Raw genomic sequence first — 17,500 nt, forward strand, 5'->3', positions numbered from 1 at the left:
CATACCTATCCTACCATACCTATCCTACCATACCTATCCTACCATACCTATCCTACCATACCTATCCTACCATACCTATCCTACCATACCTATCCTACCATACCTATCCTACCATACCTATCCTACCATACCTATCCTACCATACCTATCCTACCATACCTATCCTACCATACCTCCCACCATCCTATCCTACCATACCTATCCTACCATACCTATCCTATCATACCTATCCTACCATACCTATCCTACCATACCTATCCTACCATACCTATCCTACCATACCTATCCTACCATACCTATCCTACCATACCTATCCTACCATACCTATCCTATCATACCTATCCTACCATACCTATCCTACCATACCTATCCTACCATACCATACCATACCATCCTATCCCATACCTATCCTACCATACCTATCCTACCATACCTATCCTACCATACCATACCTATCCTACCATACCTATCCTACCATACCTATCCTACCATACCTATCCTATCATACCTATCCTACCATACCTATCCTACCTATCCTACCATACCTATCCTACCATACCTATCCTACCTATCCTACCATACCTATCCTACCATACCTATCCCACCATCATACCCTATCCTACCATACCTCCTATCATCCTATCCTATCATATCCTATCATACCTATCCTACCATACCTATCCTATCATACCTATCCTATCATACCTATCCTACCATACCTACCATACCTATCCTATCATACCTATCCTATCATACCTATCCTACCATACCTATCCTACCATACCTATCCTACCATACCTATCCTACCATACCTATCCTACCATACCTACCATACCTATCCTACCATACCTATCCTACCATACCTATCCTACCATACCTATCCTACCATACCTATCCTATCATACCATACCTATCCTATCATACCTATCCTATCATACCTATCCTACCATACCTATCCTACCATACCTATCCTACCATACCTATCCTACCATACCTATCCTACCATACCTATCCTACCATACCTATCCTATCATATCCTATCATACCTATCCTACCATACCTATCCTACCATACCTATCCTACCATACCTATCCTACCATACCTATCCTACCATACCTATCCTACCATACCTATCCTACCATACCTATCCTACCATACCTATCCTATCCTACCATACCTATCCTACCATACCTATCCTATCATACCTATCCTACCATACCTATCCTATCATACCTATCCTATCATACCTATCCTACCATACCTATCCTACCATACCTATCCTACCATACCTATCCTACCATACCTACCATACCTATCCTATCATACCTATCCTATCATACCTATCCTATCATACCTATCCTACCATACCTATCCTACCATACCTACCATACCTATCCTATCATACCTATCCTATCATACCTATCCTACCATACCTATCCTACCATACCTATCCTACCATACCTATCCTACCTATCCTACCATACCTATCCTACCATACCTATCCTATCATACCTATCCTATCATACCTATCCTACCATACCTATCCTACCATACCTACCATACCTATCCTATCATACCTATCCTACCATACCTATCCTACCATACCTATCCTACCATACCTATCCTATCATACCTATCCTATCCTATCATACCTATCCTATCATACCTATCCTACCATACCTATCCTACCATACCTACCATACCTATCCTATCATACCTATCCTACCATACCTATCCTACCATACCTATCCTACCATACCTATCCTACCATACCTACCATACCTATCCTATCATACCTATCCTATCATACCTATCCTATCATACCTATCCTACCATACCTACCATACCTATCCTATCATACCTATCCTACCATACCTATCCTACCATACCTATCCTATCATACCTATCCTACCATACCTATCCTACCATACCTATCCTATCATACCTATCCTATCATACCTATCCTATCATACCTATCCTACCATACCTATCCTATCATACCTATCCTACCATACCTACCATACCTATCCTATCATACCTATCCTACCATACCTATCCTACCATACCTATCCTATCATACCTATCCTACCATACCTATCCTACCATACCTATCCTATCATACCTATCCTATCATACCTATCCTATCATACCTATCCTACCATACCTATCCTATCATACCTATCCTATCATACCTATCCTATCATACCTATCCTACCATACCTATCCTATCATACCTATCCTACCTAGCATTTTACAAGTAAAACTAATACCCCCCCACACACACACACACACACACACACACACACCTCTCACAAAGCAAGTCACACAGGATGTTAGCATGTGTGCTAACACCTATACAAGAAGCATGTCACACAGGATGTTAGCATATTGCTAACACCTATACAAGAAGCATGTCACACAGGATGTTAGCATATTGCTAACACCTATACAAGAAGCATGTCACACAGGATGTTAGCATGTGTGCTAACACCTATACAAGAAGCAAGGCACACAGGATGTTAGCATATTGCTAACACCTATACAAGCTTGCTAGATTGTACATTTTTTTTTACTCCCCCCACAAACCTCTCACAAAGCACATTGAGATGCATTGAAGCACCTCAGAATACAATGTGTTACTCTACAGAATGTGTCTTCATTGTTGTGTTACTCTACAGAATGTGTCTTCATTGTTGTTACTCTACAGAATGTGTCTTCATTGTTGTGTTACTCTACAGAATGTGTCTTCATTGTTGTGTTACTCTACAGAATGTGTCTTCATTGTTGTGTTACTCTACAGAATGTGTCTTCATTGTTGTGTTACTCTACAGAATGTGTCTTCATTGTTGTGTGACTCTACAGAATGTGTCTTCATTGTTGTGTGACTCTACAGAATGTGTCTTCATTGTTGTTACTCTACAGAATGTGTCTTCATTGTTGTTACTCTACAGAATGTGTCTTCATTGTGTGTTACTCTACAGAATGTGTCTTCATTGTGTGTTACTCTACAGAATGTGTCTTCATTGTGTGTGTGAGTGTGTGTGTGTGTGTGGAGCAGTAATCTGATTTTTGTCTCAAACAGATTGCTGATCATGCTTCATCTATATCACTGGCCCAACTCTCAAAGGTATACTATATATTCTCTTCTCTTCACCCTACTTCTCTTTTCTCCTCCCTTCTCTCCTCCCTTCTCTCCTCCCTTCTCTCCTCTTCTCTCTCTTTTCTCTTAAAACAAACTGTTTTCAAAAAGTTATGTTGACTGACTTGGTTGTAATGATATTAATTGGTGGTTTTGATTTTGATGTGATTTGTTTACTGTCCCTGGTCATGTAAAGAGATTTCTCTCTGTCTTTTTAGTCTGAAGGAGACGTACACTTGCTGCTGCTTACACTCGTACATTACACACACACACTCGTTCGTTACACACACACACACACACACACACGCACGTTACACACACACACTCGTTCGTTACACACACACGTTCGTTACACACACACACTCGTTCGTTACACACACACACTCGTTCGTCACACACACACACACACACACAGACACACACACACACTCGTTCCCGAACACGCATCCTGAAGAATGAAGCGTTTGCCTCGTTTTTTCCCCCCCTGCTCTCTCTAAATGAAGACTCAATTATGTTTTTTTTTTTTTTTGCTCATACATGACCTTTCACCCCTAGGACACTAATTTATAAACATACCTGTTATCAATCTTGATTTCAAAACTTATTGAAGCCATGTAACAACTTTTTATTTTTTTATTTTTTTACATTTCAACTTGCCAAATCCTCTCTACTGCACCATTCTTTGTCAACACACTGTGTTTTTTGAAGAGATTTACTTTATAAATATAAAAAATAAATATATATATATATATATATATATATATATATATATATATACCATTGAGCAGATGTAATTTTTCCTGAAATATCTAGTTTGCTGAAGTAAAACACAAACCGACAGTGTGAACCACAGCGTGTTTCTTGGTTGAACCTGTTGATGTTGTGATGGAACGGTACTGATTTTTGTTATTGTTCGTTTTATATATATATATATTTATACCCTGACGTTCAACCAGAAAACAGCATTTACTGCTTTTAATGGTGTTAACGGGATTGTAATGACAGTGAGCTGTTAAAAGGACTGTGTTGTGATTGGGTAGCTGGAATGTGGGAGTATGAATGTTTTATTTAAATTTAATGTTTTATCCAATAAAACGTCTCTTAGACCCCTGACCGTTTGTGTGTGGACTACTCATGTATTCTTGAAGATAAATATCTGTTTTCTCCCCAGTGAATTTACATTTCCTGTCATTTTTTTAGTAAAGTCGATTCAAGTGAATCTGGTAGATTTAGTATTTTCTCGTGATAAATACGTTGCGTCAGCAATGTGTTTTCAGACCAATCTGAGCAGACCGACGAGGTTAGACGCAGATCTAACAGGCTGACTAGGTTAGACCCAGATCTAACAGACCGACTAGGTTAGACCCAGATCTAACAGGCTGACTAGGTTAGACCCAGATCTAACAGACCGACTAGGTTAGACCCAGATCTAACAGACCGACTAGGTTAGACCCAGATCTAACAGGCTGACTAGGTTAGACCCAGATCTAACAGACCGACTAGGTTAGACCCAGATCTAACAGGCTGACTAGGTTAGACCCAGATCTAACAGACCGACTAGGTTAGACCCAGATCTAACAGGCCGACTAGGTTAGACCCAGATCTAACAGACTGACGAGGTTAGACCCAGATCTAACAGACTGACTAGGTTAGACCCAGATCTAACAGGCTGACTAGGTTAGACCCAGATCTAACAGACTGACTAGGTTAGACCCAGATCTAACAGACCGACGAGGTTAGACCCAGATCTAACAGGCTGACTAGGTTAGACCCAGATCTAACAGACCGACTAGGTTAGACCCAGATCTAACAGGCTGACTAGGTTAGACCCAGATCTAACAGACTGACTAGGTTAGACCCAGATCTAACAGACCGACTAGATTAGACCCAGATCTAACAGACCGACTAGGTTAGACCCAGATCTAACAGACCGACTAGGTTAGACCCAGATCTAACAGGCTGACTAGGTTAGACCCAGATCTAACAGACTGACTAGGTTAGACCCAGATCTAACAAACCGACTAGGTTAGACCCAGATCTAACAGCGACTAGGTTAGACCCAGATCTAACAGGCTGACTAGGTTAGACCCAGATCTAACAGACCGACTAGGTTAGACCCAGATCTAACAGACCGACTAGGTTAGACCCAGATCTTGACTAGGTTAGACCCAGATCTAACAGGCTCTAGGTTAGACCCAGATCTAACAGGCTGACGAGGTTAGACCCAGATCTAACAGACTGACTAGGTTAGACCCAGATCTAACAGAGACGAGGTTAGACCCAGATCTAACAGACCGACGAGGTTAGACCCAGATCTAACAGACCGACTAGGTTAGATCTCTAGGTTACTAGGTTAGACCCAGATCTAACAGACTGACTAGGTTAGACCCAGATCTAACAGGTTGACTAGGTTAGACCCAGATCTAACAGACTGACTAGGTTAGACCCAGATCTCTAACTAGGTTAGACCCAGATCTAACAGACCGACGAGGTTAGACCCAGATCTAACAGACTGACTAGGTTAGACCCAGACTAACAGACTGACTAGGTTAGACCCAGATCTAACAGACTGACTAGGTTAGACCCAGATCTAACAGACTGACTAGGTTAGACCCAGATCTAACAGACTGACCTGACTAGGGTTAGACCCAGATCTAACAGACCTAGGTTAGACCCAGATCTAACAGGCTGACTAGGTTAGACCCAGATCTAACAGACCGACTAGGTTAGACCCAGATCTAACAGGCTGACTAGGTTAGACCCAGATCTAACAGACCGACTAGGTTAGACCCAGATCTAACAGGCTCTAGACCCAGATCTAACAGACCGACCCTAACAGACCACGAGGTTAGACCCAGATCTAGACCCAGATCTAACAGGCTGACGAGGTTAGACCCAGATCTAACAGACCGACTGATCTAGGTTAGATCTAACACGACGAGGTTAGACCCAGATCTAACAGACTGACTAGGTTAGACCCAGATCTAACAGACCGACTAGACCCCGAGGTTAGACCCAGATCTAACAGGCTGACTAGGTTAGACCCAGATCTAACAGACCGACGAGGTTAGACCCAGATCTAACAGACTGACTGTCTGACAGGTTAGATACCAGATCTAACAGACCGACGAGGTTAGACCCAGATCTAACATGACTAGGTTAGACCCAGATCTGACGAGGTTAGACCCAGATCTAACAGACCGACGAGGTTAGATGCAGATCTAACAGACCCTAGGTTAGACCCAGATCTAACAGACCGACTAGGTTAGACCCAGATCTAACAGACTGACTAGGTTAGACCCAGATCTAACAGGCTGACTAGGTTAGATGCCCAGACTGACTAGACCCAGATCTCGAGGTTAGACCCAGATCTATACTAGGTTAGACACAGTTGACTATATACTAGTTGACTCTCTCCCCTGTCTATATACTAGTTGACTCTCTCCTCTCCCCTGTCTATATACTAGTTGACTCTCTCCCTGTCTATATACTAGTTGACTCTCTCCCTGTCTATATACTAGTTGACTCTCTCCCCTGTCTATATACTAGTTGACTCTCTCCCCTGTCTATATACTAGTTGACTCTCTCCCCTGTCTATATACTAGTTGACTCTCTCCCCTGTCTATATACTAGTTGACTCTCTCCCCTGTCTATATACTAGTTGACTCTCTCCCCTGTCTATATACTAGTTGACTCTCTCCCCTGTCTATAGTTGACTCTCTCCCCTGTCTATATACTAGTTGACTCTCTCCCTGTCTATATACTAGTTGACTCTCTCCCCTGTCTATATACTAGTTGACTCTCTCCCTGTCTATATACTGAGTTGACTCTCTCCCCTGTCTATATACTAGTTGACTCTCTCCCCTGTCTATATACTAGTTGACTCTCTCCCCTGTCTATATACTAGTTGACTCTCTCCCCTGTCTATATACTAGTTGACTCTCTCCCCCTGTCTATATACTAGTTGACTCTCTCCCCTGTCTATATACTAGTTGACTCTCTCCCCTGTCTATATACTAGTTGACTCTCTCCCCTGTCTATATACTCTCTCCCCCCCCCTGTCTGTATACTAGTTGACTCTCTCCCCTGTCTATATACGAGTTGACTCTCTCCCCTGTCTATATACGAGTTGACTCTCTCCCCTGTCTATATACGAGTTGACTCTCTCCCCTGTCTATATACGAGTTGACTCTCTCCCCTGTCTATATACGAGTTGACTCTCTCCCCTGTCTATATACTAGTTGACTCTCTCCCCTGTCTATATACTAGTTGACTCTCTCCCCCTGTCTATATACTAGTTGACTCTCTCCCCTGTCTATATACTAGTTGACTCTCTCTGTCTATATACTGACTCTCCCCTGTCTATATACTAGTTGACTCTCTCCCTGTCTATATACTAGTTGACTCTCTCCCTGTCTAAATACTAGTTGACTCTCTCCCCTGTCTATATACTAGTTGACTCTCTCCCCTGTCTATATACTAGTTGACTCTCTCTCCCCTGTCTATATACTAGTTGACTCTCTCCCCTGTCTATATACTAGTTGTTGACTCTCTCCCCTGTCTATATACTAGTTGACTCTCTCCCTGTCTATATACTAGTTGACTCTCTCCCCTGTCTATATACTAGTTGACTCTCTCCCTGTCTATATACTAGTTGACTCTCTCCCCTGTCTAAATACTAGTTGACTCTCCCCTGTCTAAATCTATATACTAGTTGACTATATACTAGTTGACTCTCTCCCCTCCCCTGTCTATTTACTAGTTGACTCTCTCCCCTCCCCTGTCTATATACTAGTTGACTCTCTCCTCTCCCCTGTTGTGCCACAACGTTGTCCCCAGATAGAAATACCATGGATATCTTGGTGACCCCTGGTCTCTATCTAACTATGTCATATATCTTGGTGACCCCTGGTCTCTATCTAACTATGTCACATATCTTGGTGACCCCTGGTCTCTATCTAACTATGTCATATATCCTGGTGACCCCTGGTCTCTATCTAACTATGTTATATATCCTGGTGACCCCTGGTCTCTATCTAACTATGTCACATATCTTGGTGACCCCTGGTCTCTATCTAACTATGTCATATATCCTGGTGACCCCTGGTCTCTATCTAACTATGTTATATATCCTGGTGACCCCTGGTCTCTATCTAACTATGTTATATATCCTGGTGACCCCTGGTCTCTATCTAACTATGTCATATATCTTGGTAACCCCTGGTCTCTATCTAACTATGTCATATATCCTGGTGACCCCTGGTCTCTAACTATGTCATATATCTTGGTGACCCCTGGTCTCTAACTATGTCATATATCCTGGTGACCCCTGGTCTCTATCTAACTATGTCATATATCCTGGTGATCCCTGGTCTCTAACTATGTCATATATCCTGGTGACCCCTGGTCTCTATCTAACTATGTCATATATCCTGGTGACCCCTGGTCTCTATCTAACTATGTTATATATCCTGGTGACCCCTGGTCTCTATCTAACTATGTCACATATCTTGGTAACCCCTGGTCTCTATCTAACTATGTCATATATCTTGGTGACCCCTGGTCTCTAACTATGTCATATATCCTGGTGACCCCTGGTCTCTAACTATGTCATATATCTTGGTGACCCCTGGTCTCTAACTATGTCATATATCCTGGTGACCCCTGGTCTCTATCTAACTATGTCATATATCTTGGTGACCCCTGGTCTCTATCTAACTATGTCACAAATCTTGGTGACCCCTGGTCTCTATCTAACTATGTCATATATCCTGGTGACCCCTGGTCTCTATCTAACTATGTCATATATCTTGGTGACCCCTGGTCTCTATCTAACTATGTCATATATCCTGGTGACCCCTGGTCTCTAACTATGTCATATATCTTGGTGACCCCTGGTCTCTAACTATGTCATATATCCTGGTGACCCCTGGTCTCTATCTAACTATGTCATATATCCTGGTGACCCCTGGTCTCTAACTATGTCATATATCCTGGTGACCCCTGGTCTCTATCTAACTATGTCATATATCTTGGTGACCCCTGGTCTCTATCTAACTATGTCATATATCCTGGTGACCCCTGGTCTCTATCTAACTATGTCACATATCCTGGTGACCCCTGGTCTCTATCTAACTATGTCATATATCCTGGTGACCCCTGGTCTCTAACTAACTATGTCATATATCCTGGTGACCCCTGGTCTCTATCTAACTATGTCACATATCTTGGTAACCCCTGGTCTCTATCTAACTATGTCACATATCTTGGTAACCCCTGGTCTCGATCTAACTATGTCACATATCTTGGTGACCCCTAGTCTCTATCTAACTATGTCACATATCTTGGTGACCCCTGGTCTCTATCTAACTATGTCACATATCTTGGTAACCCCTGGTCTCTATCTAACTATGTCACATATCTTGGTAACCCCTGGTCTCGATCTAACTATGTCATATATCCTGGTGGTTTCTGTGAACAGACGGCGAACCTGGCGGAGGCCAACGCATCGGAGGACGACAAGATCAGAGCCATGATGTCACAGTCCAATCACGACTACGACCCCATACAGTGAGTATAACCACACACAGTCCAACCACGACTACGACCCTATACTGTAACTGAACCAGGAAGTAGCAGCAGCTCTATCCTGTAACTGAACCAGGAAGTAGCAGCTGCTCTATCCTGTAACTGAACCAGGAAGTAACAGCAGCTCTATCCTGTAACTGAACCAGGATGTAACAGCAGCTCTATCCTGTAACTGAACCAGGAAGTAGCAGCTGCTCTATCCTGTAACTGAACCAGGAAGTAACAGCAGCTCTATCCTGTAACTGAACCAGGAAGTAACAGCAGCTCTATCCTGTAACTGAACCAGGATGTAACAGCAGCTCTATCCTGTAACTGAACCAGGAAGTAGCAGCAGCTCTATCCTGTAACTGAACCAGGTAACAGCAGCTGTAACTGAACCTAACAGCAGCTCTATCCTGTAACTGAACTAGGATGTAACAGCAGCTCTATCCTGTAACTGAACCAGGAAGTAGCAGCTGCTCTATCCTGTAACTGAACCAGGAAGTAGCAGCTGCTCTATCCTGTAACTGAACCAGGATGTAACAGCAGCTCTATCCTGTATCTAAACCAGGAAGTAGCAGCAGCTCTATCCTGTAACTGAACCAGGAAGTAGCAGCAGCTCTATCCTGTAACTGAACCAGGAAGTAGCAGCAGCTCTATCCTGTAACTGAACCAGGATGTAACAGCAGCTCTAGTAACTGAACCTATCCTGTAACTAAACCAGGATGTAACAGCAGCTCTATCCTGTAACTGAACCAGGATGTAACACAGCTCTATCCTGTAACTGAACCAGGAAGTAACAGCTCTATCCTGTAAGCTCTATCCTGTAACTGAACCAGGAAGTAGCAGCAGCTCTATCCTGTAACTGAACCAGGATGTAACAGCAGCTCTATCCTGTAACTGAACCAGGAAGTAACAGCAGCTCTATCCTGTAACTGAACCAGGATGTAACAGCAGTTCTATCCTGTAACTGAACCAGGAAGTAACAGCAGCTCTATCCTGTAACTGAACCAGGATGTAACAGCAGCTCTATCCTGTAACTGAACCAGGAAGTAGCAGCAGCTCTATCCTGTAACTGAACCAGGATGTAACAGCAGCTCTATCCTGTAACTGAACCAGGATGTAACAGCAGCTCTATCCTGTAACTGAACCAGGATGTAACAGCAGCTCTATCCTGTAACTGAACCAGGAAGTAACAGCTGCTCTATCCTGTAACTGAACCAGGATGTAACAGCAGCTCTATCCTGTGTTAATGTTGACAGCTGTCTGGACTGACAGTAATGTGTTAACGTTGTATTAACGGTGTGTTAATGTTGACAGCTGTCTGGACTGACAGTAATGTGTTAACGTTGTGTTAATGTTGTATTCGTGTTATTAGTTATGTGAAGAAGTTGACCGGTCCTCCTCCAGCCAACTACACCTGTTATCGCTGTGGCAAGAACGGACATCACATCAGGAACTGTCCTACTAACGGGGTAAGACATCACATCAGTAACTGTCCTACTAACGGGGTAAGACATCACATCAGTAACTGTCCTACTAACGGGGTAAGACATCACATCAGGAACTGTCCTACTAACGGGGTAAGACAACACATCAGGAACTGTCCTACTAACGGGGTAAGACATCACATCAGGAACTGTCCTACTAACGGGGTAAGACATCAGGAACTGTCCTACTAACGGGGTAAGACAACACATCAGGAACTGTCCTACTAACGGGTAAGACATCACATCAGGAACTGTCCTACTAACGGGGTAAGACATCAATCAGGAACTGTCCTACTAACGGGGTAAGACATCAGGAACTGTCCTACTAACGGGGTCAGGAACTGTCCTACTAACGGGGTAAGACAACAGGAACTGGGGTAAGACAACAGGAACTGTCCTACTAACGGGGTAAGACATCACATCAGGAACTGTCCTACTAACGGGGTAAGACACATCAGGAACTGTCCTACTAACGGGGTAAGACAACACATCAGGAACTGTCCTACTAACGGGGTAAGACATCACATCAGGAACTGTCCTACTAACGGGGTAAGACAACACATCAGGAACTGTCCTACTAACGGGGTAAGACATCACATCAGGAACTGTCCTACTAACGGGTAAGACATCACATCAGGAACTGTCCTACTAACGGGGTAAGACAACACATCAGGAACTGTCCTACTAACGGGGTAAGACAACAGGAACTGTCCTACTAACGGGGTAAGACATCACATCAGGAACTGTCCTACTAACGGGGTAAGACATCACATCAGGAACTGTCCTACTAACGGGGTAAGACATCACATCAGGAACTGTCCTACTAACGGGGTAAGACATCACATCAGGAACTGTCCTACTAACGGGGTAAGACATCACATCAGGAACTGTCCTACTAACGGGGTAAGACATCACATCAGGAACTGTCCTACTAACGGGGTAAGACATCACATCAGGAACTGTCCTACTAACGGGGTAAGACAACACATCAGGAACTGTCCTACTAACGGGGTAAGACAACACATCAGGAACTGTCCTACTAACGGGGGGTAAGACAACACATCAGGAACTGTCCTACTAACGGGGTAAGACAACACATCAGGAACTGTCCTACTAACGGGGTAAGACAACACATCAGGAACTGTCCTACTAACGGGGTAAGACAACACATCAGGAACTGTCCTACTAACGGGGTAAGACAACACATCAGGAACTGTCCTACTAACGGGGTAAGACATCACATCAGGAACTGTCCTACTAACTAATGGGGTAAGACATCACATCAGGAACTGTCAGGAACTGTCCTACTAACGGGGTAAGACACACATCAGGAACTGTCCTACTAACGGGGTAAGACATCACATCAGGAACTGTCCTAACGGGTAATCAGGGGTAAGACATCAGGAACTGTCCTACTAACGGGGTAAGACATCAGGAACTGTCCTACTAACGGGGTAAGACATCACATCAGGAACTGTCCTACTAACGGGGTAAGACAACACATCAGGAACTGTCCTACTAACGGGGTAAGACATCACATCAGGAACTGTCCTACTAACGGGGTAAGACATCAGGAACTGTCCTACTAACGGGGTAAGACAACACATCAGGAACTGTCCTACTAACGGGGTAAGACATCACATCAGGAACTGTCCTACTAACGGGGTAAGACAACACATCAGGAACTGTCCTACTAACGGGGTAAGACAACACATCCTTGGTGTGTGTGATCGTTGTCCAGAGCAACCCGGTAAATGTGTGTGTGTGTGTGTTATCGCTGTTCAGAGCAACCCAGTAAGTGTGTGTGTGTTTGTGTGCGCGTGCGTTAGCAGGAGAAAGGGTTTGAGCCGCCCCAGAGGATCAAGAAGAGCACCGGCATCCCCCGTTCCTTCATGAAGGAAGTGGACGACCCGTCTATAAAGGGAGCCATGTTGACCAACACGGGCCACTACGCCATCCCTACGATAGACGCGTGAGTTACCTCTAACCCCCCCCCCCGTTGACCAACACTGGCCACTACGCCATCCCTACGATAGACGCGTGAGTTACCTCTAACCCCCCCCCTGTCCCCCCGTTGACCAACACGGGCCACTACGCCATCCCTACGATAGACGCGTGAGTTACCTCTAACCCCCCCCCGTTGACCAACACGGGCCACTACGCCATCCCTACGATAGACGCGTGAGTTACCTCTGACCCCCCCGTTGACCAACATGGGCCACTACGCCATCCCTACGATAGACGCGTGAGTTACCTCTGACCCCCCCGTTGACCAACACGGGCCACTACGCCATCCCTACGATAGACGCGTGAGTTACCTCTGACCCCCCCCCGTTGACCAACACGGGCCACTATGCCATCCCTATGATAGACGCGTGAGTTACCTCTGACCCCCCCGTTGACCAACACGGGCCACTACGCCATCCCTACGATAGACGCGTGGGTTACCTCCGACCTCTGACCCCCCCGTTGACCATCACTGGCCACTACGCCATCCCTACGATAGACGCGTGAGTTACCTCCGACCTCTGACCCCCCGTTGACCATCACTGGCCACTACGCCATCCCTACGATAGACGCGTGAGTTACTCCTCCGACCTCTGAGCTGTAACATCCCCCCCCCGGACTATATCGGTGTCCTTCCACATTGACGAGGAAGAAAGAATATCAGCGAGCAGACGTCAAATGTCCTGATTTGAGGACGAAACAGCAACTTGGCAGATCTCATTGTTGTTGGTCACAGTCACGTGGTTAGCAGATGTTAATGCGAGTGTAGCGAAATGCTTGTGCTTCTAGTTCCGACAATGCAGTAATAACCAACAAGTAATCTAACTAACAATTCCTAAACTACTGTCTTATACACAGTGTAAGGGGATAAAGAATATGTACATAAGGATATATGAATGAGTGATGGTGCAGAGCAGCATAGGCAAGATACAGTAGATGGTATCGAGTACAGTATATACATATGAGATGAGTATGTAAACAAAGTGGCATAGTTAAAGTGGCTAGTGATACATGTATTACATAAGGATGCAGTCGATGATATAGAGTACAGTATATAGGTATGCATATGAGATGGATAATGTAGGGTTTGTAAACATTATATAAGGTAGCATTGTTTAAAGTGGCTAGTGATACATGTATTACTTAAAGATGCAGTAGATGATAGAGTACAGTATATACATATACCTATGTATAGAGTACAGTGTATATATATATATATATGAGATGAGTAATGTAGGGTATGTAAACATTATATAAAGTGGCTAGTGATACATTTATTACATCCAATGTTTTATTATTCAAGTGGCTAGAGATTTGAGTAACCACCTCAGACATGAGTTTTTAGAAAGGTTATGTTTTGCCTGACCTTTAACCCCTGACCTCTGACGTCTAACCCGTAAGTAAACCTCTATGTGTGTGTGTGTCCCCCTCCACAGTGAGGCCTACGCTTTAGGTAAGAAGGAGAGGCCCCCGTTCGTCCCCAGGGACCAGTCCAGTTCCGAGGAGGACGAGGATCCAGTCCCCGATGAGCTGCTCTGTCTGCTCTGTAAAGACCTGATGACTGACGCTGTGGTCATCCCCTGCTGTGGCAACTCCTACTGCGACGACTGTGAGTCGACAAACACACACCTGTAACGACCTGATGCTGTCTCCTCAGGTATCCATAGTGACCGATGCTGTCTCCTCTCCTCAGGTATCCATAGTGACTGATGCTGTCTCCTCTCCTCAGGTATCCGTAGTGACTGATGCTGTCTCCTCTCCTCAGGTATCCATAGTGACTGATGCTGTCTCCTCTCCTCAGGTATCCGTAGTGACTGATGCTGTCTCCTCTCCTCAGGTATCCGTAACGACCTGATGCTGTCTCCTCTCCTCAGGTATCCATAGTGACTGATGCTGTCTCCTCAGGTATCCATAGTGACTGATGCTGTCTCCTCTCCTCAGGTATCCGTAGTGACTGATGCTGTCTCCTCTCCTCAGGTATCCGTAGTGACTGATGCTGTCTCCTCTCCTCAGGTATCCATAGTGACCGATGCTGTCTCCTCTCCTCAGGTATCCATAGTGACCGATGACGTCTCCTCTCCTCAGGTATCCGTAGTGACTGATTCTGTCTCCTCTCCTCAGGTATCCATAGTGACTGATGCTGTCTCCTCTCCTCAGGTATCCATAGTGACTGATGCTGTCTCCTCTCCTCAGGTATCCATAGTGACTGATGCTGTCTCCTCAGGTATCCATAGTGACTGATGCTGTCTCCTCTCCTCAGGTATCCGTAGTGACTGATGCTGTCTCCTCAGGTATCCGTAGTGACTGATGCTGTCTCCTCAGGTATCCATAGTGACTGATGCTGTCTCCTCTCCTCAGGTATCCGTAGTGACCGATGCTGTCTCCTCTCCTCAGGTATCCGTAGTGACTGATGCTGTCTCCTCTCCTCAGGTATCCATAGTGACTGATGCTGTCTCCTCTCCTCAGGTATCCGTACGTCTCTGCTGGAGTCAGAGGAACATGTGTGTCCCACCTGTAGCCAATCGAATGTCTCCCCTGACGCGCTCATAGCCAATAAGTTCCTGCGCCAGGTAAAACTCTCTCAGGCTCCGCCTACTCAACCCTGGCCTTTATTTAGTGAGGTAAGGTGTATGTAATGTGTTCTATAATAAACAGGTGTCAGGTGTCCTAGCTGTAGGTGTGTACCTGCTCTGACATCACGGAGTGTGGTGGGTTGGGGTCTGGTAGACTGGCCTGTTATACAGGTGTCAGGTGTCCTAGCTGTAGGTGTGTACCTGCTCTGACATCACGGAGTGTGGTGGGTTGGGGTCTGGTAGACTGGCCTGTTATACAGGTGCCAGGTGTCCTAGCTGTAGGTGTGTACCTGCTCTGACATCACGGAGTGTGGTGGGTTGTGGGTCTGGTAGACTGGCCTGTTATACAGGTGCCAGGTGTCCTAGCTGTAGGTGTGTACCTGCTCTGACATCACGGAGTGTGGTGGGTTGTGGGTCTGGTAGACTGGCCTGTTATACAGGTGCCAGGTGTCCTAGCTGTAGGTGTGTACCTGCTCTGACATCACGGAGTGTGGTGGGTTGGGGTCTGGTAGACTGGCCTGTTATACAGGTGCCAGGTGTCCTAGCTGTAGGTGTGTACCTGCTCTGACATCACGGAGTGTGGTGGGTTGGGGGTCTGGTAGACTGGCCTGTTATACAGGTGTCAGGTGTCCTAGCTGTAGGTGTGTACCTGCTCTGACATCACGGAGTGTGGTGGGTTGGGGGTCTGGTAGACTGGCCTGTTATACAGGTGTCCTAGCTGTAGGTGTGTACCTGCTCTGACATCACGGAGTGTGGTGGGTTGGGGGTCTGGTAGACTGGCCTGTTATACAGGTGTCAGGTGTCCTAGCTGTAGGTGTGTACCTGCTCTGACATCACAGAGTGTGGTGGGTGGGGGTCTGGTAGACTGGCCTGTTATACAGGTGTCAGGTGTCCTAGCTGTAGGTGTGTACCTGCTCTGACATCACGGAGTGTGGTGGGTTGGGGTCTGGTAGACTGGCCTGTTATACAGGTGTCAGGTGTCCTAGCTGTAGGTGTGTACCTGCTCTGACATCACGGAGTGTGGTGGGTTGGGAGTCTGGTAGACTGGCCTGTTATACAGGTGCCAGGTGTCCTAGCTGTAGGTGTGTACCTGCTCTGACATCACGGAGTGTGGTGGGTTGGGAGTCTGGTAGACTGGCCTGTTATACAGGTGTCAGGTGTCCTAGCTGTAGGTGCGTACCTGCTCTGACATCACGGAGTGTGGTGGGTTGGGGGTCTGGTAGACTGGCCTGTTATACAGGTGTCCAAGCTGTAGGTGTGTACCTGCTCTGACATCACGGAGTGTGGTGGGTTGGGGGTCTGGTAGACTGGCCTGTTATACAGGTGTCAGGTGTCCTAGCTGTAGGTGTGTACCTGCTCTGACATCACGGAGTGTGGTGGGTTGGGGTCTGGTAGACTGGCCTGTTATACAGGTGTCTTCAGAAAGTATTCAGACCCCTTGACTTTTTCCACATTTTGTTACGTTACAGCCTTTTCTAAAACGGATTAGATAGTTTTTTGTTACGTTTTACAGTAAAATGGATTCAATATTATTTTTCCCCCCCACATCAATCTACACACAATACCCCATAATGACATCACAACACCCCATAATGACATCAACACCCCACAATGACATCACAACACCCCACAATGACATCACAACACCCCACAATGACATCACAACACCCCATAATGACATCACAACACCCCACAATGACATCACAACACCCCACAATGACATC

General features: G+C 45.4%; 1 pseudogene; it reads left to right on the forward strand.

Annotated features, from left to right (window-relative positions):
- LOC135531119 (E3 ubiquitin-protein ligase RBBP6-like) overlaps positions 1-17,500 on the forward strand; it is a 51,366-nt pseudogene that overhangs the window by 14,466 nt on the left and 19,400 nt on the right.

This window comes from Oncorhynchus masou, unplaced genomic scaffold, assembly GCF_036934945.1.
Source record: "Oncorhynchus masou masou isolate Uvic2021 unplaced genomic scaffold, UVic_Omas_1.1 unplaced_scaffold_1520, whole genome shotgun sequence".
Taxonomy (NCBI): Eukaryota; Metazoa; Chordata; class Actinopteri; order Salmoniformes; family Salmonidae; genus Oncorhynchus; species Oncorhynchus masou.